Source organism: Lutjanus erythropterus, chromosome 19 (genome assembly GCF_056507025.1).
Source record: "Lutjanus erythropterus isolate fLutEry1 chromosome 19, fLutEry1.hap2, whole genome shotgun sequence".
NCBI classification, from domain to species: Eukaryota; Metazoa; Chordata; class Actinopteri; order Lutjaniformes; family Lutjanidae; genus Lutjanus; species Lutjanus erythropterus.
This window is the reverse complement of record NC_139335.1, coordinates 4,675,826-4,700,208: the sequence shown is the minus strand read 5'-3', so window position 1 is coordinate 4,700,208 and position 24,383 is coordinate 4,675,826. Positions and strand designations below refer to the sequence as shown.

Below are 24,383 nucleotides of genomic sequence, written 5' to 3'. Positions count from 1 at the left end.
ATGGCTAGGAGGATATCTAATAGAGTTATTGTGGAGGAAGACAATTTCACAGCAGTATTTTAGGGCTAAGAGAGCGTTACAGGGTCAGAGAGGAACATCCTGTGCCAGTGAAAGTCAAGTACACCAAAAGCAACTTTATCTACCTGCCACTAAATATTTTGGATGAAATGTCATTGCAGCCTGGATCATGTTAACAGGCAACATTTCATTTCAGTCTGAGTTAATTCTCATACTGCACTACATGTGTATGTATTCTAACACTTTGACTAAGGTTAGGTAATAAGCATACATGTTTTTTAATCTTCAAACTGTCTTGTGTCACTTGCAGTATTTAACCAAGATTACAATCTTCCCCAAACCTTAACAGAGCACTTTGATTTTCCTAAATGCACAAACACGACACCATAAAAGTGTCCATCATGCGTCAGTGATTCCCAACCAGGGGTGGTTTTACTTCAGGGGACACTTTTGCTGTTACCAGGGGGGTGTGGAGAGCTTGTAGAGTAGCTCAACTAATTTGAAAAAAAAAAAAAAACCTGAACTAATGACTTGAATAAAAAAAAATACATCCACACATTGAGTCAGCTATACCAATTAATTTAGGTGTGAATTGAAATTAAAAGTGCATGAAAAGCAGAGCAGAGGAGATGCAATAATCAGCTAAAAGTAATGGATAAACTGTTTAAATAGGTCAGTAAAACTAATGGATGAATGCTTGGAACATCCTGCACATGACACTCCATGTGGGTGAATGCAAACTTGCACAAAACAAGTTATAAATATTCTAACATCCACTATTATATCCATTTTTGTATGATTAATAGTTAAATAACTTCCAGTTTAAACTCAAATGAACAGATTTGGAACGTAAATGGTGTTGTTGATGAAGAGGTGCTTGAGTTCATCTGCGCTGTGGGCGTACATCTTACAAAAGAGGTTGGGATCCACTGTTCTAGTTGGAATGAGCAGATTGTTGAAGAGAAAAAAAACAATTTAAAGCATGTTATCAGTGAAGTTTTTTTTTGTTTTTGCAGGGCATTTCATTTCATTTGAAATGTATTTGCTGTTGTAGTGGTATAAACTGTACTATAAACCCCAATCCTAAAAAGTTGTGGCGCTGTGTAAAAGTTAAAATAACAGAATGCAATGATTGGCAAATACTGTTTGACCTATATTCCATTGAATACAGTACAAAGACAAGATATTCAATTGCTGACTTGATTGTACATATACGCTCATTCCTGCCTGTAACATCTTCCAAAAAAGTTTACCACTGTGATACCTCACCTTTTAACGACAGTCAGTGTTTGGGAACTGAGGACACTAATTGTCGAAGTTTTGAAAGTGAAATTCTCTCTCCTTCTTGCTTGATGCACGACTTCAGCTGCTCAACAGTTCGGGGTCTCTGTTGTCGTATTTTGTGCTTCATAATGCACCACATGTTCAATGGGAGACAGGTCTGGACTGCAGGCAGGTCAGTCTAGTACCTGAACACTTTTACTATGAAGACACGCTGTTGGCAGACGTGCACGATGTGTCTCGGCGTTGTCTCGCTGATATAAGCAGCGCGTGTGTTGTATGTTGTTCCAAAACCTTTATGTACCTTTCAGCATCAATTGTGCCTTCACAGGTGTGACAGTTACCCATGATGCCATGGTTGCTAACACACCCTCATACCATCACTGATGCTGGCTTTTGAACTTTGCACTTGTAACAGTCTGGATGGTCTGCAGCAGCCGACCAATAGCAGTTTTCCAAAGTGCCCCTAAGGAGTTTTCAGCTTTGCTCCTTACATACAGAGATTTTGTCCAGATTCTCTGAATCTTTTAATGACATTATGGATTGCAGATGGTGAAATTCCTAAATTACTTGCAGTTGTGTGTTGAAAAAACATTCTTAAACTGTTGTACTATTTGCCCACGCAGTGTTTCACAACGTTGTGAACCTCACCCCATCCTTGCTTGTGAACGTCTGAGAGAATGAGGAGGAGGAACTGCACAACTTTCACAGTCTTTTGTTGCCTTAGTTTCAACTTTTTTTGAATTATGTTGCAGGCATCAATTTCAGAATGAGCGTATATTTCCAGAAAAAAACAAAGGTTATCAGTTTGAACATTAAATGTCTTGTCTTTGTGCTGTATTCAATTGCATACAAGTCAAAAATGATTTTTTTTGGAATTGGGGTTTATACTGGGCAGTATATGAAATAGGTTGGTGAAGTTGCAAATGACTCCCAAAATGACATATATGACTAGTGAGGAGTACCAGCAACAGGCGTAAAAACATGGTTGGTTAGGTTTAAGCACCAAAACTACTTGGTTAGGTTTAAGAAAAGATCTGGTTTGGGTTGAAATAAGTATTTTATGTGATGTGATTTGACTTTTTGACACAGAAATTGTGTGACAGTCCCCATCCATCCCAGCCTCTTCCCTATAGAGACGTTCTTGCTCTTTATACTCCTCCAGTCATAATTACTACAGCCACTGGAGGTCACGGCCTAACAATAGACTGAAGTGTGAATAGAAATAAGCAGCTTGCACAGATTACCTGTATAGCTGTATTTGGTGAGGATGGGTTACTTTCAGAGACGGGGTTAAAAATAGATGAGACGGTAAAACTATTATTATTAAAAATGAGTTAAATTAAAATTAATAAGAGAATGTATTGTACATGTATTCATGTGAAAGTGTCAATATACATGTTTAGGATGATAGTTTAAATTTTGAAGCTGCCCAGAGTGAATTTTGGCTCTCATGGTTTCATTTTACATTTCTGAAATTAAAAAAAACCTTCAGAAGTAATTCGCAATAAGCACTGTAGTATATTCTATTAACTTTTTCATAGAATCCCTCATAATATTCAGGGATAATTTTGGTAATAAATGGTTTGTCAAATGATCAAATGTGCACAATGAGCCGTGGTTCAAGATCGCTGCTGTGTAAAGCAGCGAGGTATTAAAACAGGGAGGTGAAGCTGTGTTTAAGCACTGAGTTACAGAGGAAGAGTTTCCGTCAAGTGAGTGACACAAAAGCAAGATTAGGGGATCAAGTGCTGAAAGATGAGAGAGGAATTTAGTGGAATTGACAGCACATTCAAGGGTTTCCGAGAGGAAGAGAAGACAAGAGACAGGGCGATAATTTTAGAGATTTGAAGGGTCAAGATTAAGCTGCCTGATAATAAGCAGAGTGAAATGAACCAATTTTGAAAATATATGCTGATGCAGTGTAGACCGACGGGGGGAGGGAAGACAAAGAGGGTTGTCAGTGCTTCCACAAATGACTTGGTATCAGACAACAGGCTTTTGGAAATATTGGATTGTACAGTCAGACAGTTTCACTGCCTGCCGCACTATATTTATGCACAGATCATATTCGAGGCTGCATTAGGTCTCCTGCACGCCGCTGTTTCTTCACGGTAAATGTGAGAGACCAATAAAGAATCCAGATTTCTCGTGGATGTAATTAGCCGATCGTTTCTAATAGTGTCCATAGCAATGCATTTTCATGGCAGTGTCATTTTACCCCGGGCAGTATGCCTTGAAGTGTAATTTCTGCCTGAGCGTTTAGACACAGAGCTATCGATTGCATTCAGTGAATGATCTGCTCAGAAACCCATCATCTACTTTAATAATGTCACTCACCGCCACATTCTCTCTGCTTAGTTTCCATTAATACCCATCCTACGTGACATTGTCAACATTCACTGCTCAAACAACAGGGTCTTTGAAGCATGGCTGGTTCGCAATTGGGTCATTTAATCAATTTATACAATTGAACCTATTTAACATATTGATATGCAGTTACCCTGTAATGTGCATGGCCTTTTATCGCCTTGAGTGAAGGAAACTCCAAGGGAGCTTTTCAGATCTTCTGCCATTATTTATCATGTGACATTTAGCTGGGCCCTGATGGCGGCAGCTCTCCACTTTAATTAAAGGTTCAACCTCTTCACTGGGTGACAAATTGACTGGTTTGTGCCTTGGAAAAGTGGTGGAACATGTCTAGTCCACCCTGCCCCTCACTAACGGTGTGCTAACATCGGGGAGAGGGAGGTGGAGCTGGCATTTTAGTCAAGTCATCAGCGAGCAAGGTCAGAGAATGAGCCGGATTATCTACTGCACGGCTCTCTCAGACTAAATAAAACAAAATCATTTCTATCTGGTCTCTCAGAAGCTTATATGTCTGGAAAAAAATATCACAAAATAGATGTTTTTCTCTTTTTGTTTGTCCTTAATATTATTTCCTCCTTGTGCTGTTCTTTTGTTAAGTTTTTTGTGACCTTCTGTTTGTGCAGATGCGAGATCTGCAACTCGGTCGGTAGCAGCAAATGGCTAATGGTCCATCCCCCGGTTATTTTACGGCAGGCTGGAGAATATGTCCACTTTGCATGGTTCCCTTCTTCCATTTTTCAAACTTCGCCTGAGTTGGGGGGCGACACAGCTTGAAACGGGTTTCAGGAGAAGCAGCAACACAAATGGAAGAGTAGGCCCAGATGATACAATCACTTTGTTCAGCATGAACACTTCTGCAAACATGTTGGGGGGGGGTGGGGGGGGTTTCTGCAGGGCAGGCGCCAAGGCTTCTGTGTAAGATGAGATGGTGTAAACAGGCAGATTGGCTCTCTCCTCAACGTTAGCTCCTTGAGATTTCATGCCGGCTGGATTTATAGAGAGTCACAGTGCATCGGAATCTGCCTTGGGCTCCTCTGGGGCCAGTATCACAGAGAGCACAGAGCTGTGAACTTCAGATGGTAAACCAAATATGAATCTATATATATAAAAAAAGGAATACATTTTACCATCTTTAAAATAGAGTCCATCTTTTTATTGTGCCTTTCACATTGGAGCACCTCCTCGGCCTTCATTTTCATGCTACCTATAATTTATACTGTTTTCTCTTTATTACGTCTTTTACGTTTATTACTTTTAGTGTTTGAAAATTAATCTTAGTACATTCTTATTCTTTATTTTCTTAATTTTGTTGCCTCTTCTTTTCTGAGGGAATCTAGGCTGCATCCCTGCACAAGAGGTGCTACAAAGAAATAATATTAATAACACTATTACTATCTGGGTCATTTGGACGCAATGATAAAAATAAAGCTGTAGTACAAGCTATAGTCCTGGAATGTGGTGACCCGAAGATGCAGTAATAAAATGGCGCTTAAAATATACGTATAGTCACTTTATTGCAGTATCTATATGCTGCCGGGGTGTGGAGCGATGTTCAGACACGTTCCCCCTGTCAAAAATACAGAAATCAACTCCTGCATTTGTGTGTGAAGAGTTTTTGTCGGGCACAGATGAAGAAGTTCAGATATTATATAATGTCATCCAGAACTCATAGAACTTTAGTTACATATGTGGGCGTGTATTTATAGATGAGCATGTTTATTTCAGACATGTTAAAAAGACAAAATATATATTGCCTATAAGTAAGAAGAAAACAAAACAAAAATAACCAGTAAACTTATATAACACGTTCTCAATAAATAACATAAATAGTCCAAAAAAGGTGTGGGCTGCAGCTACATCTTATGCCTACCCTTTTAACCATGCATCTCGCCTTGGCCTACTCTCTCTTAGATACTAATAATATCAGACATTTTGCTATGTACGTGCACTGATTTAAAATCGACCAAATCTTTTAAACATTTAGAGCCTTTAATCTGACTGATATGACTTTGGTGCTTCTCTATAAGTAGTTTTCTTCACACAGAGTTTATAACTCACAATAATCAGAGTTCACAGCAAGTTCACATACAAGACATGATGCACAACTTTCTTTATGCAACAGACAAGCAAACATGTCAGCAGCTGACACAATGCAAAGTATTTCCCAATATCTGCTGCAAGTGACATAGTGCCTGTAGTGAACATACTGCCCCTGAATAAAAAAACAAACAAAAATAACTGTGTTGCATAAATGGCTTGTTGGTAAAATAATGTTTTATAGTTTTTTCACAGAATAAGCATAAAGGACATTGTGCAGGGTGGGTCTATAATACATAACATATGAACATTTGACCCTACAAATATAACCGCAGATTAACAATTTGCCCTGATATTTCTGAAACAAAAAGAAGAATGCAGGTTTCAAGAAATGTAGAACACTTAAAGTTAGTAGTATGAGTTGTCTGTGGAGATTCTCAGTCGTCCAGGTCGTGGCATTCATAGAAAAGGTCGTCATAGGCAACTGGACTTCTTGAAGACGTTTCGCCTCTCATCGACTGGTTGGGAGTTCCAGGTATTCAAACTCTGTGAGGTCATTAACACCTTGAGAGGCAGACTCATACTTCTACTACAAAATTAAACTACTACTAAATTAATAGCACCTTGAGAGGCAGACTCATACTTCTACTACAAAATTAAACTACTACTAAATTAATAGCTAATAAGACTTTAGTTATTTCACTGTTAACAAACAATAAAATGACATTGAGATGTTTTTGTTATGTGCAACAACAATAATGTAATTGTTATTGTCTCCTATCAGATATACAGATGAGTTCATATTAAACAAACTAATCATAAACTAACACATTATAGCATTGCTAATACTTGGGACTAATTCATCGTAAACATTATTTATTATACTAAAAAAAAGATTACCTAAGTTTAATTAACAATCAAGTTCCTGTTTTTTAAAGATGGTTATTATAACATGTTACCCTCCAGAAACATTTAAATAATGCATTACATTACATTTTGGTCAGTGAAATCTACTGTAGAGTTAAGAGACTAAAACTAAAACAATTCAGATGGCTAAAATATGGCTAACACTGAAACTAAATGGAATTTTGGTCAAAAGGCTATGACTAAAACTAAATCAAAATATTCAGTCAAAACCAGAGAGTAAATTAGTTCTTGCTTTGTACATTATTTGTGCGACTTCAAAGCACGAGTCTTGAAAGGTAGAAGCAGCAGGATTTGTCCAGGCTGTTCGTAAATGATCTTAAGAGATGCCCGGACATGAAACACGGATGTTTTGGGTTGGTCCCGAGCGTCCTGAGTGCAGAACATTTATGAGAAAATAAGGAAATACAGGCAGGGGGTTTGCAGGGTCTCTGCAGATACAGACACCACCACACACTTCTAGTGGCTCATAAATGATAATTAAAAGGGATTATGTTTATGTTATGTTTTTTTTTTAGGAAAATATTGCATTCTATGCCTTTGGAACAGCGTGTTAGTGTGTTTTCAATATCCTACATTATTTACTATCCTTCTGGCTCTTTTTTGTAGTACACACAACGTTTGAGGTGCTTTTGTCGGCGCTAGTTCACACTTCCACACAGTGAAGGAGGGGTAGTATTGTTGTTGTTTGTGTTGTCAGTACACCAAGCCCGTAAATGGACAGGAGAAGCAACTCGTCCCTCAGCGCAGCGGAGTGGACGAGGGCTGATAGAGGGACCGTGGCTCCCCAATAACGGTCCCGTGCAGAAGGGACAGTTGTCTCTGCTATGAGCCCTACTTCCTTGACAGCCCCTGGGATCCCTTTGTCCTGTTGTAAACTATTCTGAAGGAAGGACATTTAATTGCCCGGCACACACTAATGAGTTTGCAAACTAATTAAAGGGGGTATATTACGCCCTGTGGAGGCCCACATCACTAAGAAAGCCAGGGACATCTTTAATGAGGAGCCTTGATAACCCTTCAAAGGAGGAATGTGTAGTGTCTGTAATGATGCCCAGGGTAAAGCCGAGCTCAGCCAGGGAAAAGTGTGTGTGTGCTGGTGTGTGTGTCCCTCACCTCGGGTGTGTGGAGACTTGCAAGCAGATGCCAAGTGTTTTCAGTCCATCGCCCACAGCTACCTACCTACATGTCCTAATCAAAGAGTTTCACTCTCCTTCCAATAGGTTCAAAGAGACCAGCTCCAACTCCTCTCTCAGTGGGTGGTACACAGAGATTTCTGGGTTGTTTCATTTTCCTGTATTGTATTATTCACTTCAGAATAATTTGCTTTATTAAGGAATCAGAGGAGGCCTTTTAGGAGCATTTTTATGAGCAACTCGAATGACCTATATCACATGCGTAAGAATGAAAATACGGGATACAGAGGGAAAATCTTGGCTGGGCGAGAAAGGCAGAGGCCTGCATCGGACAGATGGACTGAATATGCCATCAGAATCGATGAAGGTCATGATTAGTCCTCATTTTGGACTTCATTAAATCACCCGGGGCGTTTTATGTTTTCAAACAAATTAAACTCTTTGACTGTTGCTGCGGTTCAGCCGTCATATCTGCCCGAGCTCCTGCTGCGGCTCGATGCAGCCGGCAGCCCTCTCCTCTGCAGAGTCAGTCCCCCCTCCAGTAAACAAGTGCATTTTTTTTGTTTGGTCACAATATTTTCCTCCCAGACAGTGACGGCTGTTATTTTGCCCGTGGCTCCTGTCAAAACTAACATGGCTTAATTGACTGCGAGCGAATGAGCTCCTGGATTGATCCTGTCAGGCTCCTCAGGAAGTGATGCTGCTCCATCTGTGAGGCGCAACTCCAGCGACAGCAGCAATCTGTTGCTTGGGACTGAGCCAAGGCTTGAAAAAAAAAAACGGGGGAGAAAAAAAAAAAGTCAAAATTACAGAAAGTACCTCAGGCGCTGTGTGTATTCTGATCAGCTGTCAGTGATGACACACTCAGATGAACACGCACATGCAAAAGCAACTCAAGAGCGAGACAGACAGACAGACATCCACATACACACAATGTAATTTTTGCATCATGCTTAGCAATGTCACATTCAAGGGGGCCTGTGTCTCTCCCTGCAGGTACGGCAGGAAATCAGAATGGTCTTGTCTGCCTTGTTAGACATTTGATGTCAGGCGAGGTTGTCCTCAGGGTATATTCAAAAACACAGCCTGTCATCTTCTCCTGCACCGCTGTCATTTGTCCAAACAATTGTGGCATATACTGTCATCTTAAGTTTTTACCTGTAACTCAGCTCAGCCAGGCCCAGTCGTGACCCCGCCAGCCTTTCACCTCCTACTCTCTTTTTCACTCCGTCCTCGCCTTTCATCTCTCACAGTCGATCCCTCTCAGACCGAGATACTGTATTTCCCCGGCTAAAGAGTGCGATGCAGCAGCGCCTTCTGGCACGATTAAATATTTAGACGGCTGTCTATGTAGATGGCGGCTCGGAGACGCGGAGGAATAATCTGGGAGACAGCTGCTATAGCACATCTGGGTGTCACTGATAGCAGAGGAAGGTGTGCGGCTGGCGTTGCTATGGAAGGGGGGAGACTTAAGAGGCACAGCTGTCAATCAGCCGGGCGGCATGGGCGCCGAGGCTTCATAGCGTCCCCGCTATGGTGGGCCGGCTCGCGCAGACTGACGCCTGACAGACTGAGGCTGCCTTTGACGTGTGAGCCGATGGACTTTTTGCCGGAGACGGGCGAATGCTAACGTTGCCACTAGCCACACTTTAAAAATGCATCAGCTCAGCCTGCCTACACGCCGATCTAATCCAGTTAATCTGATGTTAGCGCCGCGCTACAATGATAAATTCAGAATAAAAGCAGCAGTAACCGACTTCCCTCTCTCAGCGCGACTCCAGCAGGAGGCATTTTGGGTTTTTTAAATAGTGCTGATCCTTGTTGAGGTTTGCTGGTAACAGGGGGTGGCTGTAGGTGCAATGTGTCAGAAACATTTGAGGAAGATTGAGTGTGAAAAGCCGCCCACTTCTTCCCCCTGCACTCTTCATCCGCCAGCAGCCTGAACTTGGAGGCTGCACAGCGGCGCTGCGAGGCCGGCTGGCCTGAAAATCACTTTGTGTTCCTCTCCCAGGCACATGCGATATGGATGCGTCTCCACTCGGCTCAGGCCCTCCCGACACCGTGATTAATGGCACTCGCTTCTCTCCCCATCTCATTCTGTTACTGTCAGAGTTAAGTGGGCCGAAGACAATAATAAACAGTCAGTCTTCTGTGAACCCCCTAACACGATCATTCCACCCCACCCGATTCCCCCTTTCCAATGAGAAAAAGAGGAAGAGAGATGGAGTGAGAGATAGAGAGGAAGTGTGTGCATGTGTGTTGTGTGTCTGTGTGTGTGTGCGCAGTACATGTGCTGCACATGACAGACAAATACACAGTTAAAGACACAGAAACAGGACTCAGTAATGGAAATGCAGGCTGAGAGATATGTTAGTGAATCACATTGTCTCTTAAGCATGTGAAGTTTACAACATACAACTGCATGACTAACTTTTTAAGCTTTTTGTATATTACTCTGCATACTTACATTTTTATAAATTTTTCAGATTTCTGCTTTACAGTTTTAGATGTTGTGTATTTCTCTCCATTTACATCTATTAGCAGAGATATAAAACTTGCATATTATTGCATACAGAACTGATAGGATAGCTGAAATTGATAAGATCAGTATACTTCATCTGATTAAACCCACATATGAATCCCAGGTCGGCCTCGATCGTAAACCATGTCAGTATGTGATTATGATAATTAATCTCATTCAAAACATTTGAGCACATGATGCAATGAACGTGGTAAACATTCATTTATTCATGGTTTATTTGTTGGGGTATCGGTGTTTATAGTGGCTTTTAAAAAGGAAGTAAAGTGCGTACAGCAAGATAAAACATAAATTGAACTGAGCAAAAGATGCAGCTCTGTGGAGTGACATGTGAGACATCAGAGACAGCCTGCAAAATGTGTGCAGATAAAAAGGACACGGTTTTTGTTGTTTTTTGTTTTTTTTTAAGTTGGACAGGTATCAAGGGTGAGAGCTGAACTTGTCAGCTATATTGCCCAAGCTTCAGAGGAAAGCCCTCATACACTTACACACACTGAGGCAATGCAGAAGTATAGTGTCACAGAACACGATTTTATGTGTATCTGGAATTGATTTGTATCACTTGATGTGCTTGCTGGATGATGCATCAGCAATTAATTAAGATATAGGAAAACTTTTTTTTTCCCTGTTATAATAACAAGCAAGGAATATTTTTGTGTAATTTTTGCTTTCGGGAATAACGAATTCAAATTCAGGTGCATCCCTACTTCAAATCGGTGGAAATACAGATATCTGTCATGGGAAAGAACCTGTTTTGCTATTTTCTGAAGTATCTTGGCAAATATAATATTTCATGATTTTTTTTTCAAAATGTGACCTTTATTGTCCAATTTGAACCCACATCTTCCAAGATATATTGCTCAATTAGGGTATAAATGTAACTTTCCTCCCTTTTAATAATACTTCATGTGCCAACTTCTTAAAAACAGTTCATTAACTAAAAAGTGAAAATAACTGGACTTTATTCACATGCTGTGAATGATGGAAACAAACCTAATCTTTGAATAAACAACAAGCTATTAACATTTATGAACGAAACATTCCTGTTTTTATACTACCATATTCCCTGTTGTGCCCCACTGGCAACATCCTATCGGCAATGGAAGCTGAGGAAGCAAGAATTTTTTTTTTTTACCAGTAACAATGCAAAAATATGTGTACACAGTTATCAATTATTCACATGTTTATGTTATTAATAATCTGTAGAGTATAGGTCTCAAAACACAAGTTTGTCTTTGAGTTATTTCATACCCTTTTCTGGCCAGTGTCTCATCCAGAATACAGACCTTTAAAGCAAAGTTGTGAAAATGCATTTATTATTTTTCAGCAAGAACATACAAAATCCTAGATTCACCCACTCAATCCCACCATTTAAGGGATGAAAGAGGGACAGTTAAACTGGTCACAGCCTGATGTATGCAGCCTGTTTGTTTTAAAGGGTCATATTAGAAGAAGCTGATGAAGAAAACACCTTTTTTCAGGGCTTTTAGGATAAACTCCAGAATTCTGAGGAAGAAATTGAGATAGCTGCAGCCAGAAGAAAGCAAAGCGAACAGAGCAAGCGAAGACACTCTGTATCTCAGACCTGCCGGTTTAGTCACTAGTGAGCTGTCTCTCCCTGCAACTCCAACCTCCTCCTCCCTCCACGGGCCTGTCACTTCACTCTGCCATATCCTCTTCAGTGGAGCACTCCCCGCTTCTCTCTCTGTCTCTGCAAGACACCGACCAACCCACCACACGAGCAACCCACTGCTCGTCCTGCAGCAGCAGCAGCATTGCTCCGTCCTCCGAGAATCGGAGCAGGAATAAAGGGCTGGAGTTTGAGTTCCAGTCACCGACCTCGGTTTCAGGGCCTCAAAAGCCTCCACCGAGGCTGTGAGACCCTTCACCGGCATTACATCCTCCCCCTCCTCCTCTTCCTCTTCTTCTAATCTTTCTTATTACTGGGGATGACCTGCCTCACAGCCCCGGGCTCAGTGACCGAGAAATCCTGCGTCCCTCGCCGTCCCCATCCTCCTTGCTGCCGCCGGATTGTCTTTGTGTCTACCGGAGTGGCCTCGGAGAAATGAAGTGCCATGATCTCATCACGCCGAGCCCATTGTTTTCACTCTCATGCACACTGTGTAATAGCCATGGAGATAAGGGGATGATTCAGGCCTTTCACGGAAGGAAATGTGAAAAGCCTGCCTGTGAAAAAGTGAAATTACTGTTTTGATGGCTTTTGATGGCGGGGGGCATAATTGCTGGATGGAAGGAAGGATGGAGGGTGAAATACACATAGGAGATTAGTATTTCTAATACTGGAGACGGTTGGTAGGAGGCCTGCAGAAGGTTATGCACGCAGTGGGTAGTTCTAATGAAGCTGCCATATATGTAGAATAGCAGATTGACTAAAATAGCTCATTGTTCTTCTTTTCACCGCAACCTTTGCCCCTCTGGATTGAAACTACATTCTTGATGGCAGCACTGATTATGATATTGTTCGATGCTCATTGCCATAGTAACGGTGATTATTTTCACATTGTTTGTGCATGAAATAGTTGCCGGAGCCTTCAGGAATGGGAAACGAGCTTAAGTATTTTTGGCAACTGGCATAAGGCTCATCAACACATGCAGACAACACGGGTCGGAGGATTACAGCTTGTAGTAATGACAGGGGCAAAGCGTAAATAGTATAAATACTCCATGGGATTATAATTAGCCTTACTCTGCGCATTTAGACACACTCAAGTGGAACTAAAACCTTATTGACTTCTGGAGACAATTTCATATTAATTGGATGCCTGCACGTTCTCACTGTCTATTTCTTTGGTTTGTTTTCGAGCTGCTGACAAACACGGCGCAGTGGAGAGCATGGCGGATTAGCATTAGCCACCGCAGCGGCTCGACCGCGAGCGATGCCACCTTCGTGTCCGTCACCTGGGCCGACGGCGAGGGCGTCGATGGAGGAGAGGGACGAGAATCAAAAGGCAGTCAGGACGGCTTTGAAGCCGCCTATGAAGAGCAACTAAAAAGCGCAAAAAGGGGGATCGATGTGAGAGGGAGACTGATAAGATAAGGCACATGCTGGTAGGGGCTGTATCCCTCGGGTGGAGAGACGGCAGCGTGGAGGCGAGGAGGACGGGGTTTCCTGGTGATACTGGGGCCAGGACATGAGAGGAATTAATGTGAATCTTGTCCGCTGCCACCACCGCCCCCTCACACACACATAAACACACACTCTATTTCATCTTCCATCTCAGCATTCAGCATATGTCCTCCTCCCTCCACTGCTCTCCCTCCCTCTTTCTATCTGCGCACCGTCCACAAATTTATCCCTTATTTTCCATCCAGAAGTGGGGGAAAGTTGTAAAGCTAATTAAGGAGCGGGGATGCGGCAGCTCGACAGATGTGCATTGAGATGGGTGCTATTGAGTAGCGGGGATAATGGTGTGTGGACCTGGTGGGCAGCGGGGTTGTGTTGGAGGGAGCTCCTACCTGGGCGTGCATGTTAATCAGCGCGCCTGTCTGTTGAGAGCCGGGGAATTAAGGGGGAAGGGAAGCGTGTCGCCAGCCTCCAGTGAAGAGACAAGGCTGGCAAGCTGATTAAGAGCACAAATTTGCCAGTTTGGTCAGACAGGGAGATATGTGTACGAAGGAGGAAAAGGGCAAGAAAAGTGTGTATTGATTAACAGTGCAGGTGGTGGTGGAATTCAGGGGAAAAGAGGTGGGTAGAAATCTACCTACCGTTGTCAAACTAAATAATTTCACAGCACTTGAAGGCATCACAATACTTCAAAGGGGCAAAAATCACAAAATGGCCATCACATATCTGCAGGGAGGCTGTGAAAGTTGTTGATAAATGTTAATAACTTAATGATTTCTCGACCCGGTGCTGAGGTTTCCACCTGTGAAAACTCAGTTTGCCTCCACTCTGAACAAAAAAAAACCTCACAGCCTGATGAATTTCATGACATTCACAGTCTCCTTCACATCCACACGCATTTACAGCTGCTCAGCAATGGAGGACGCAGCGCCTGTGTGAGCAAGCAACATTCCAGTGATGAAAGCTTTTGGCTTGTTTTCAAGCAAAAACAGGCAATGACAAAGAAACGTTCTTTTGCTGTATTTTACATGAAAAGGCTGGAATCTCAATGACAGATAACCACTGAGATAACCTGTAGATTACTTCATCGTCTTCTTTGTCTTTCAGCTTCTCCCTGTAGGGGTCGCCACAGCGGTTCGTATGCATCTGGCTGGCTCGCCCAAACTGGCACGGGAGTTATTTTATGATCCACATATTTGATTTGGCATAGACTTCTTACTTCAGATTTCCTTTATCCGGGCGTGAGACCAGCAATTGGGGATGCACTGGATATTACATGCCTGGTAGCTGGGGAGCAACCTGTGGTTCAGTGTTTTGCCCAAGGACACTTGGACAGAAGGAAACGGAGATCGAACCACGAAACCCTGCAATTGATAGGCGATCAGCTCCACTTCTGGAGCCGCAGCTCCTTTTTATTTTACACAAATTACTGCCCGGGCCTTTAAATAGCCGATGCCAGTCATTAAACTGTTCTAACTTGCAACGCACGACAATGTGCAACTGTTGGTCTGATAAAACAAGGGCCGAAAACGGACCACTCGATAATGGAAATGATAATTAGTCTCTAAATAATCTCATCACACAGCCAAACTACCACAGAAAGGTGACCTGGTTGGATGCCAATTAGCAGCATTTCTCATGTATAAAAGAGGCGGCTTTAAAAGCAGCACAACTTGAAAAATCATCCGTGTCCAGACTGAAAATACATAAGTCAAAAAATTGTTGCTGCTTTTTTTAATGTCCCAATCAATAGAATTAAATAGGGTACAACAAGCACACGCCACATACAGAGAGACAGCAATCAAAAGTTGAAACTGACAAACAGGGAGATTATGGACTGTATACATCATATATACATGGTTATTTCAAAGTTTGTCACCACCCCTCTGCAACTAATATGGGCTGCAAGAGACACGCCAGGATTTTCAAGTGTAAATGTGAAACCCATCCATGGATACATAAGATGCCCCGGGCTGTTGACGTACGTAAGGTAATGTAGTTCTTGTAGTCCCAAACACGGTCTGATCATAAACCTAACCAAGTAGTTTTTGTGCCATAACTGAACTGAAGCCGCTAAAATGTACCTCGCGCTTCGGTATCAGACGCCGAGGGGCGGTGACAAATCATCGGTAGGTGATGAGTTGGTATGGGAACGTGTTGGAATAGCCTGATTTGATTCTGAGATATAGTAGTTTGGGAATTTTACTGTTTTTCCTACTTTTCCAGAGTCAGTAATTAATGCCTTTGGACTAGAGATATAAAGATCAATTAGTCGATCAAAAGAAAATTTGTCATTAGCTATTTAGTTAATCTATTAATTCAGAATAATTAATTTCTAATTCATCAAAGCGATCATTTCAGTCATTTTTCAAGCAAAAAAATGGGGTCCAAGCCTTTTAAATGGAAGAATTTGATGCTTTTCTTTGTCATTTATGATCATTATTGAGTTGGGTTTTGGATTGTTGGTTGGTAAACAGAAAGAGATTCAATGATGCCACAATTTTTTGGACATTTTATAGAATAAATCATCAATCATAGTTATTGTAACCCCAAACATGGTCTTGTTTGAAACATAACGCAGCAGTTGTTTTGCACACACTTAACCAAGTAGTTTTTGTGCCTAAACCAAACCAAAATGCAACCGTTTCACAGCACTGTTTCACAGTGTTAATGACGTGTTAAAACGGCTTCCTGGTCACGTCAGGTACAGCAGCTAAAGGGTAACTTGTGGTTCAGTATCAGACACTGAGGTGTGTTGACAAATCACTGGTACGTGACGAGTTTTGATGAGAACACTTTGGTTATTTTGTCACTGCAAAGTCCTTTTTTAATGAAGTATTGCTGTCATTTTATCCAACTGCTTTGCTGCAACGGGAACACTGCGCTGTCTGAATAGAAGTTTGAAGCAGTGCTGCCGCTTGATATTAAAATTTGAAAAGAATAGTCATTTGGTTTAGTGACACCTTGTAAACAACACAAAAGTTTTTCACACTTGAGTGAATAATAATTCACTCCCATAGATAGATTGATGCACAGCTTTATGCTTTCTTCCCCAGATATCTGCAAGTTTTTAATTAGAATTATCTCCCTTTTCACCAACACAGCCTGATCTAATTTCTCCCTAATTGTTGTTATTTACACAGTAAAGGTTTACGGGTATTTATCGACATTTCCTTTCCCAGATCTCAGTGTCTGTCGTCGATAATGAGTGGGGAAATTATTTTTAACACTCAGTCATTATCTCTGTGTTCAAGTAGTCTTCCTTTTAATATGCTAATGCGGCTGATATAATCAGCTGGTAATTGTAAAACACTTCAAGTACGACACATTTTGTGGCACTCTCTCCTGAATGAAGAAATCACAGCCAGTCAGCGGCACAGAGCTGTGGTTTGGATGTGCCGACGATCTGTTTGTGTTCTCGGGAGACGTTGTGGAGGGAACGCCCGCCATTCGATCCTGCATGGCACGAATCCAAATCACACAGAGACACCTATAGAAATGTGTAGGCTGGCGTAAAAGCCACATTGCTGTTAGTGATGCCACCACCGCCCACTTCTTTTGGGCTTTTTTCTCTTTTCTCATCTAGCTTTTTATTCTCAGAAAACCCACCTTTGATTACCATTGATTCCCCCATACAGTTGGTTTATACCTGCGTGCAAGTCACAACATCTTAAATGAATCTTTTTTTTATTGTGTGTTAACCAGAATGATGAAAGAAGTGTTCTCCCCATGTCCTCCGGGGATGCTAGTGCTTTTCTGCGGGAGAGGATGGGATCCTGACTTTGTTTTTCTCCTTCGGCTGTTATTTCCCTGAAGAGAAGAGCAGAGTGAAGGGAGCTATGAGTGATCGACTCTGCCTTTATTCTCCAGGTTTTCGGGGGATTTGAAGTTATTGAAAGTCTGGGGATGGGTGACAGCTCGGAGATGTCTGTGTGATGCCCGACAGGCGTGCGCCGGCCGCGCCGCGCTGTGTTTTTGCGTGCGTGCACGTGCAGGCATGCGTGCGTCCAGCCTCGCAGGCGGCGAGACCGAGGGCACCGGCTCCATGTTCTCAAATACATGTTATTCTTGTGGCCAATCATTTCTGCTCACACATGACATCTCTCCCAGATTGATTTCATTCAGCTGTAGAGGGCGGCAAGATCAAACAAATGTTGTCTGAAATAGCGGCGGCGGTGCAGGGAGGAGGAGGAGGAGGAGGGAGGGGGGGTCAGGGGTGGGAGGTTGCTTGCTTGAAAGATGAAGTGAGGGATGGAAATGGAGAGAAAAAGAATCAGTCATCCAGTCAGCACGGTGCCACGCGGTGACATGGTATAGCGGTGGAAGGTGTTACTCTATAAACCAACAATCCTTTCAACAACTGCGCCTCTTCACAGCGAGGTGGCTTTTTTGTAGAGGTGGTGCTGGGGCCCTATTCCTTCACGATGCCTCTGAGTACCCATGCAAGGAATAATGGATGCGTAATATGGAACGACAGCTTGCAGAGCACTATCATTAATGTTGTAATTCACTTTTAGTGTTTCTACTATTGCGCTGCAACAGGAGGCACAGATGTCACCTGAATCTGCTCCTTCTCGCAGCCAGAGCACACCCGGTTTTCACCAGCTGTCTTGGAACGCACCCTGCCAGCCCCCCCTGTGTGGGCAAATGTGGGCACGAGTGTGTGTGTGAGTGTGTGTGTGTGTGTGTATGTGGTCCTGTTTTTGCTAGCCTTCTGACTATAAGGTTTTGGATAGAGGATTTTTCATTGCATTTTCTCTCCGTTATATTTGTGCATTTAACATTTTGGTTGAGGGATTAGTTTAAGGATAATTAATCGTCCCTGCATGTTCTGTTAGATACAGAGGTCTTTGCTCTTTTATCATTTGTTCTTGTAAACTTGGGTTATAAGATGCATAAAGTGAGTTTTCACTTTTCTTTTAGCCACCCCCGTTTCCTCCAGTAAAGTTAATCCATCACTTTGAATGAGAGGATGACAAGCGTGTTTGGCAAAGCATTACATAAGCATAAGCTATAAACTTTAACATATCGGGAAATGAAAGTTATGTTTATCACTTGATGATAATGTACATTCTCAGCACACAAAAGTACTCGATCACAACCAACTTTAAGCGGAAAATGAAAGCAATAACATGTTTATTTGTGTAGCACCTTTCACAAAATAAAAAAAGTGCTTCACATCAATAGAAAATAGACTCTTAAAAATAATATTAAAAATACCAATGGCAAAAAAACCAGCACTACCTGCTATATTTGTAAAATACGATGAAAACTATATGCAGCATATGATTCAAAACATTTCAGAATGACCAAAAACTGACAATGAACTGGTTTCTCTGCCAGTCGTGGGAAAGTTTCCAACAGGACTAAACTCAGCCAGCCTCACTTTGATCTTCAGTACCTGACAGTGAATGTTACATGTAACATGCAAGGAAATTAATGTAAATGCAAATGCCCAAATGTATTGGATCTCTTTGTGGTTGATTTGTGTCTCTTTCTTATCGTTTTGCATTTCTTCATTGTTGTTTTGTGTCTTTTTGCAATAGTTTTGAGTCACATTTTCACATTTTTGTCTATTATTGTCTTATTTTATCTTTTTTCCTTTTTGTTTGTGTCTCATTGCTGTCATTTCTTGTTTCTTTGTGCTTGTGTTTTTTCTCTTTGTGGTACCTTCCTGATTGTTCTGTTTCTGTTGTTTTGTGTTTTTTTTATGGTACTTTTGTATCTCATTGTTGTCATTTTGCACATTTTTTGCCTCTCTGTTGTTTCATGTTTCTTTGTGGTTGTTTCACGTAACTTTTCTTTAATTTACTCTCCAATAATTACAGACCAGGCTCTGGGTTGAGGTTAAAGGAGTGCAACTACTTTGTCACATTCCTTTAAAGTGCAATGCAGTTGCAATGCAGTTTTTTTTTCTGAGGCAAAATGCAAAACAATAAGTAAATAATGATATGGATTTCATGGATACCGGGGCTATAATTGAAACAGGTGTGATTAGCATATTGTTTGTGTTTCATGCTGCACCGTAGGCCTGTTTGTGTTATACGGGGACCTATATGGAAATGAGCGCTTTGAAAAAAAAAAATCAACAGAAATGTATCCTATTTCTTTAAAAGGGGCACAAATTTACTGTGAAGATCATCCTGGCAAAACCACAGAGGGAAATGTCAGAAAGGGAAAAAAAGGTTCAAAGAGAAAATAGCTGACTGACTCTGTAAGTGAAGCTAAGCTCAAAATGAAAAATGTTCATTATATGCCCGTCAAGGTGAAAGGAAGCCATCTCCTCGCTGCTGCAGTTAAAATGTCGACCTCTCCTTCTCTGAGGGCGAAAAGAGGGGGGAATGTAAAAAGAGGAGAAAATACTGCATGGTGTGTGTGTGTGTGTGTGTGTGTGTGTGTGTGTGTGCACACATTACATGTTTTGCATGTGTGTGTGTGTGTGTGTGAGTGACTGATCTGAGCTCCAGTTCAGACAAGGGCAGCGATGTTAATGGTGCTGCTCAGTAAAATGACCCCCACATCCGTTTCTTCATACATTTTACAGTGCTTCAGAAGTCCTCATATTTTCCCCTTGTCAGCAGTGTTTGTGTATCATTGTTGTGTTGCATGCGAGCACATGCGCGTGACCTCCACAACAGGCACCCTCTCGGACCTCTCGCTTGTCTCTTCGCATGTACCTGCTCATGTTAAGGCAGTTAAATCGCACTCGGGATGCATTTTATCAGCAGCGAGGCAGAATGTTACGGTCGACCTCTGCGGATCACAGATGCCGTCCCCGGTGCCTCATTACTGACAATTTATATAATCTAATGTTACTTGAATTGCTCAGTGTGTTGGCAAATGTGTTTATTTTTAAGAACCGCTCTCATTCTGCGTTAACGCCGCAACCGCCACGATGCTACGAAAAACCCCTGCAAAATGAAGCAGCAGGTGGGAGCCGAGCAGCTGACCATATTTTTTGACAAAAAAAAAAAAAAAATCCAGAAGCAACCTTCATGGCCTGACTGCTAATGAGTGGAAGCCTCACAGTTTTGATTTGTTAGATTCTGTGCCGGTGCCAAGGCCCGTTACAATTTTCATAAGGATTCGATGCCAGCGTGGCCAAGCTTTAACTATCTGTTATGGATTATGAGCTAACCTTCCACCTCTCCATCCTATTTCTTACTGCAGTGTTGGATGTGAAAGATTTTCACGTTTTTTTTTTTTTTTATGAATTTGAGCAACGACATTAAAGTACAACAACTTCAAACTTGGTGCAGATATTATATCCCATCATTAGAAACCTCTCTGCTGCTGCGAAGCTTTTTATCTTCGTTGTCTTTGTAATGTATCAGTTAAGAGGGAAAGTTTCTGTCTGGTGAAATTCTTCATTTTTCTTATTGTCAATAAATCCCATAAAAAGCCCAAAACCAGCAGTCAAAGCATCGACTAACTTGCGCGTATCAAAGCCTGAGAGATCTTCTTCCTCTGCGCCATAGAGCCCCACTGTCCAAAAACTATTCAAATTAATCCACAGTGTTGCACAGGGTGACATCTTTCTATATTAGTTTAATTTAGGCTTAATCCCACATATACCATCTAGAAATACAAGATGTGTGTCATTGAGCAATAATGGAGAGGACATGACAGATTTAAGTTGGTGTAAGTTTTGTAAAATTGAATTATTTGTACATGAGGGGTGATGAAAATGAAGTGTTCAACCTTTATAAAATAACTGGACTGAGTAACAACACACTGCCTTTTGTTTTTCCTCCCAGAAACTGATTGGTATAGTGTGGCGTTGACGCCGGACTTCGCTCTCTGCATCAGCAACAAGTGATTTCTCTCCTTCCTTCCCGACACCTCCGACCTCGTACCTCCAACCTCTCACAGGTGAGATGACTCACTCTCACAAAAACATTCTGCTGAAGGATAGTGATATAAATGACTGTGTTGTTGTGAGACTAAGGAGGGGGGGTGGAGAGCATCTGCGCACCGGATTAAAGTGTCCAAAACTTCATAAGGCGAGATTTCATCATCAGTCTTTATCAGACAAACTAACAACACATGAAGATAAACAATACAGTATGTATTTTACAAAAGCTTCCAACACAACCCTCTAGATCAGCGGTTTGCAGACTTTTTTCCTTGGAGCCCCCCCCCCTTCTTGTATCTAAGGACAGCTGAGCCCCCCCACCCAAACACACACTTCTGCAGCGTTTGCACAGGTGCTGGAAATCCTTGAAAACACTTAAATTTTACTGCAGTGTTTTCCAGGTTTGAAAAGTACTTGGGTTTTGGATAAAGTGCTTGAAACTGGTTGAAACTGTAATCACATTACTGACTGAATTTATTAACTTAGTTAACTTTTTAGATATTTGCTGAGACAGATTGTACAGGACATTAATGATCAATCATTTATCAATTAATTGGTGAATAAAAATTTAACTGATTAAAGATGTATTAATTGATGATTAATCACAACACAATAAAAAAATTAGAAAAAATATATTATTATATTTAAGTAATCAATTGTTAGCATTTTCAACTATCAGTTAAGGAAAATGCACAAAACTTTCAAAGCCAAATCTATTTACAGACACATTTTGGTTGATAATAGCACAATAACTTCTGATTTAATGCGATGAAGCGGTGAAATGATCATTTTGTATAATTAATAGCTGTAATGTGCTGGAGAAGCTTGAAAATGAACCTTTAAAATGCTTGAAAAGTGCTTGAACTTGACTTTGGAAAAGGTGAACAAACCTTGAAGTTGTGATTTTAGTCGACGTGAGCAAATCTAATTTTTAGGACCTCAGAGTAGAAAAAGTCTTGGGGACCCCAGGTCAGGAACCAATGGTCTAGATTACGAAAAATCCAAATTTTGCAAAGTATGGAAGCCCATTTTTGCCAATGTAATGATAAAAAAACGTCTGGATGAAAATTATTGTATTTTATTATTGAATGATAGTGAAACAAACTTTATTCTGAAAGTTTATCATTATATTATTATGCATGATAAATATTAAATCTTTATTTTGTGATACTAAGTTATTATTTTGACAAAGTGAGTCATTATTTTGAGAAAGATTTGTATTATTTTGCAAAACTGGGTCACTGTTTTTGAGATACTAAGTCATTATTCTGAAATACTAAGTCTTTTTTCCATCAGATTGGCAGAGATGAGCCTCCATATAAGAGTTTGGGAAAATATAAAACATACTTAATATTATAAACGCAGTATTTTTAGAGGATTAGTGTTTAACACCCTGTCAGAAAATATTCAATAGACCTCACTGGCCAGAAACAAAAATACGTGGAAAAATCACTAACACAATGGTTTGTGCTCTCAAAATTTAGCATCTAATGATGAAAAATACACTGAAAAAAACCCGACTGTTCAGAGATGCAGATTGTTCTTTTTTTCTCAGTTATTTTTTGCTCAGAGAACTAAGTATAAGAAGTGAAGAAACTAATTTGCTAGGACTGAGATGACCTAAAAGTAAAATTAATAAAACATAGAAATCTTTCTCAGTACACTGCTCCTGTATTTTCTCATTATTTAGCTCATCCTCTAATTAAAAGATGTCTCAGCAGGTCTCTAAATGCCATATTGACTTTAGTTACAAACCACTGGACAACAAAGGAAATACCATTTTTCTTCTTTTGCCATTTTGTGTAATGAGCCGCTGTTTCCGCGTCCCTCTGCACGCTGTTGAAAATGCTTTCTTCCTGTCAGCCCGTGCTTATATGCGGCCGGTTAAAAGACATCAGGAGCAGACTCATTGGAATGATAATATAGTGTGTGTCTGCACTTACCGAGAATATCTCGAAGCATGTCAGACTTGCATCAAAGCCGGTTGTTGTAATTTTCTTTTCAAGGGCAACTTGAAAGAGGAGTCAGGAAGAAAGTGGCATTAGTTTCTTGTTTTCTCCTACAAGGCAGCCGGTTCAAAAGTAACCCGGCGCTTTACTGATGGGAGGGTAGGATGATTCAGCAGGAACCCAACAGCCCATCTGACTGATTCACATTTAAACATAAACAGAAATATGGCTGCTCCAGGGAGCTCCGTGGAGGAATGGAAAGTAGCCCCAAATTTCACAGCAGCAAATCAAACGTCTTTTTATTTAACTCTTCCTCTCTGTTTTTCCCTCCTCTCTCTGCGGCTCCCTGTAGCATTGTGCACACATAACAGCGCCTACTGATTGGGCTTATTTGAAGCACGTACCCTGACAAAAAAAAAAAAAAAATGGAGAAGAGGAGATTTTCCCGTGTCACAACGGGATTGAATGTGGTTCTCCAGAAGAGGAGGGCCTGAGAGGATTATATGGCTCAGTGGGCGCTGTATTGTGTGGGGAGTGGATACAGCAGGTACCCACCGAATCCCAGCCAAGAGACAGACACAGTGTTGCTAGGGATAATGTTGCCTCCCAGCAATTAAACTCTGGAGGTTTTGGAGTGGTTTAGGAGGAAGCTTGTTAAATTATCCCATCGCTTCTTCTCCCCCCCCCCCACCTTTTCTCTCTCTGTCGCTCTGCCTCTCCATGAGCCACGTTTCTTCCCTTTTTAGAGATGAAAACCTGAGAACTATAGGGGGAGTCATTTGCCTTGAATACTTTGCCGCCTTATTGAATCCTCTCCTGTTGGTTCTTTGGATCTTTTTTTTTTCAATCGCGCACGCCGCAGAATGCACGCAAATTGAGACATCAAGGAGAACTGCGCCCGCACCCTCATCCTGTGGAGGTGAAGTGACACTAAAAATGCCAAAAGCTGCCAGTTGATGGCGGCTTTGAATTAGGAACATATGAGCTTTTGAAAAAAACAAAAACCAAAAAACAAGACACTCTGAAATAGGCATAATAATCTAAACTTTATGTTTTATACTGAGATTTCAGTCATAAGAGGTTGTTCACTTTGTAATATCACTTTTCATTAACTCAGTGAGGATTCAGGAGCTCATTCTTATGCACTTTCTGTCAGAAAGGTATCTTTCTTTTCAAATTTTTGCTGAAA

General features: G+C 41.3%; 1 protein-coding gene across 4 annotated transcripts in view; it reads left to right on the top strand.

Annotated features, from left to right (window-relative positions):
* Positions 1–24,383, top strand: part of LOC146309109 (RNA binding protein fox-1 homolog 3-like) — a 520,112-nt gene that overhangs the window by 91,228 nt on the left and 404,501 nt on the right. For all 4 annotated transcript variants that reach the window (XM_084743796.1, XM_084743798.1, XM_084743794.1 and 1 more), the window contains exon 3: positions 21,148–21,262. The gene's annotated coding sequence lies outside the window, so the exon portion shown is untranslated. The remainder of the gene's footprint in view (positions 1–21,147; positions 21,263–24,383) is intronic.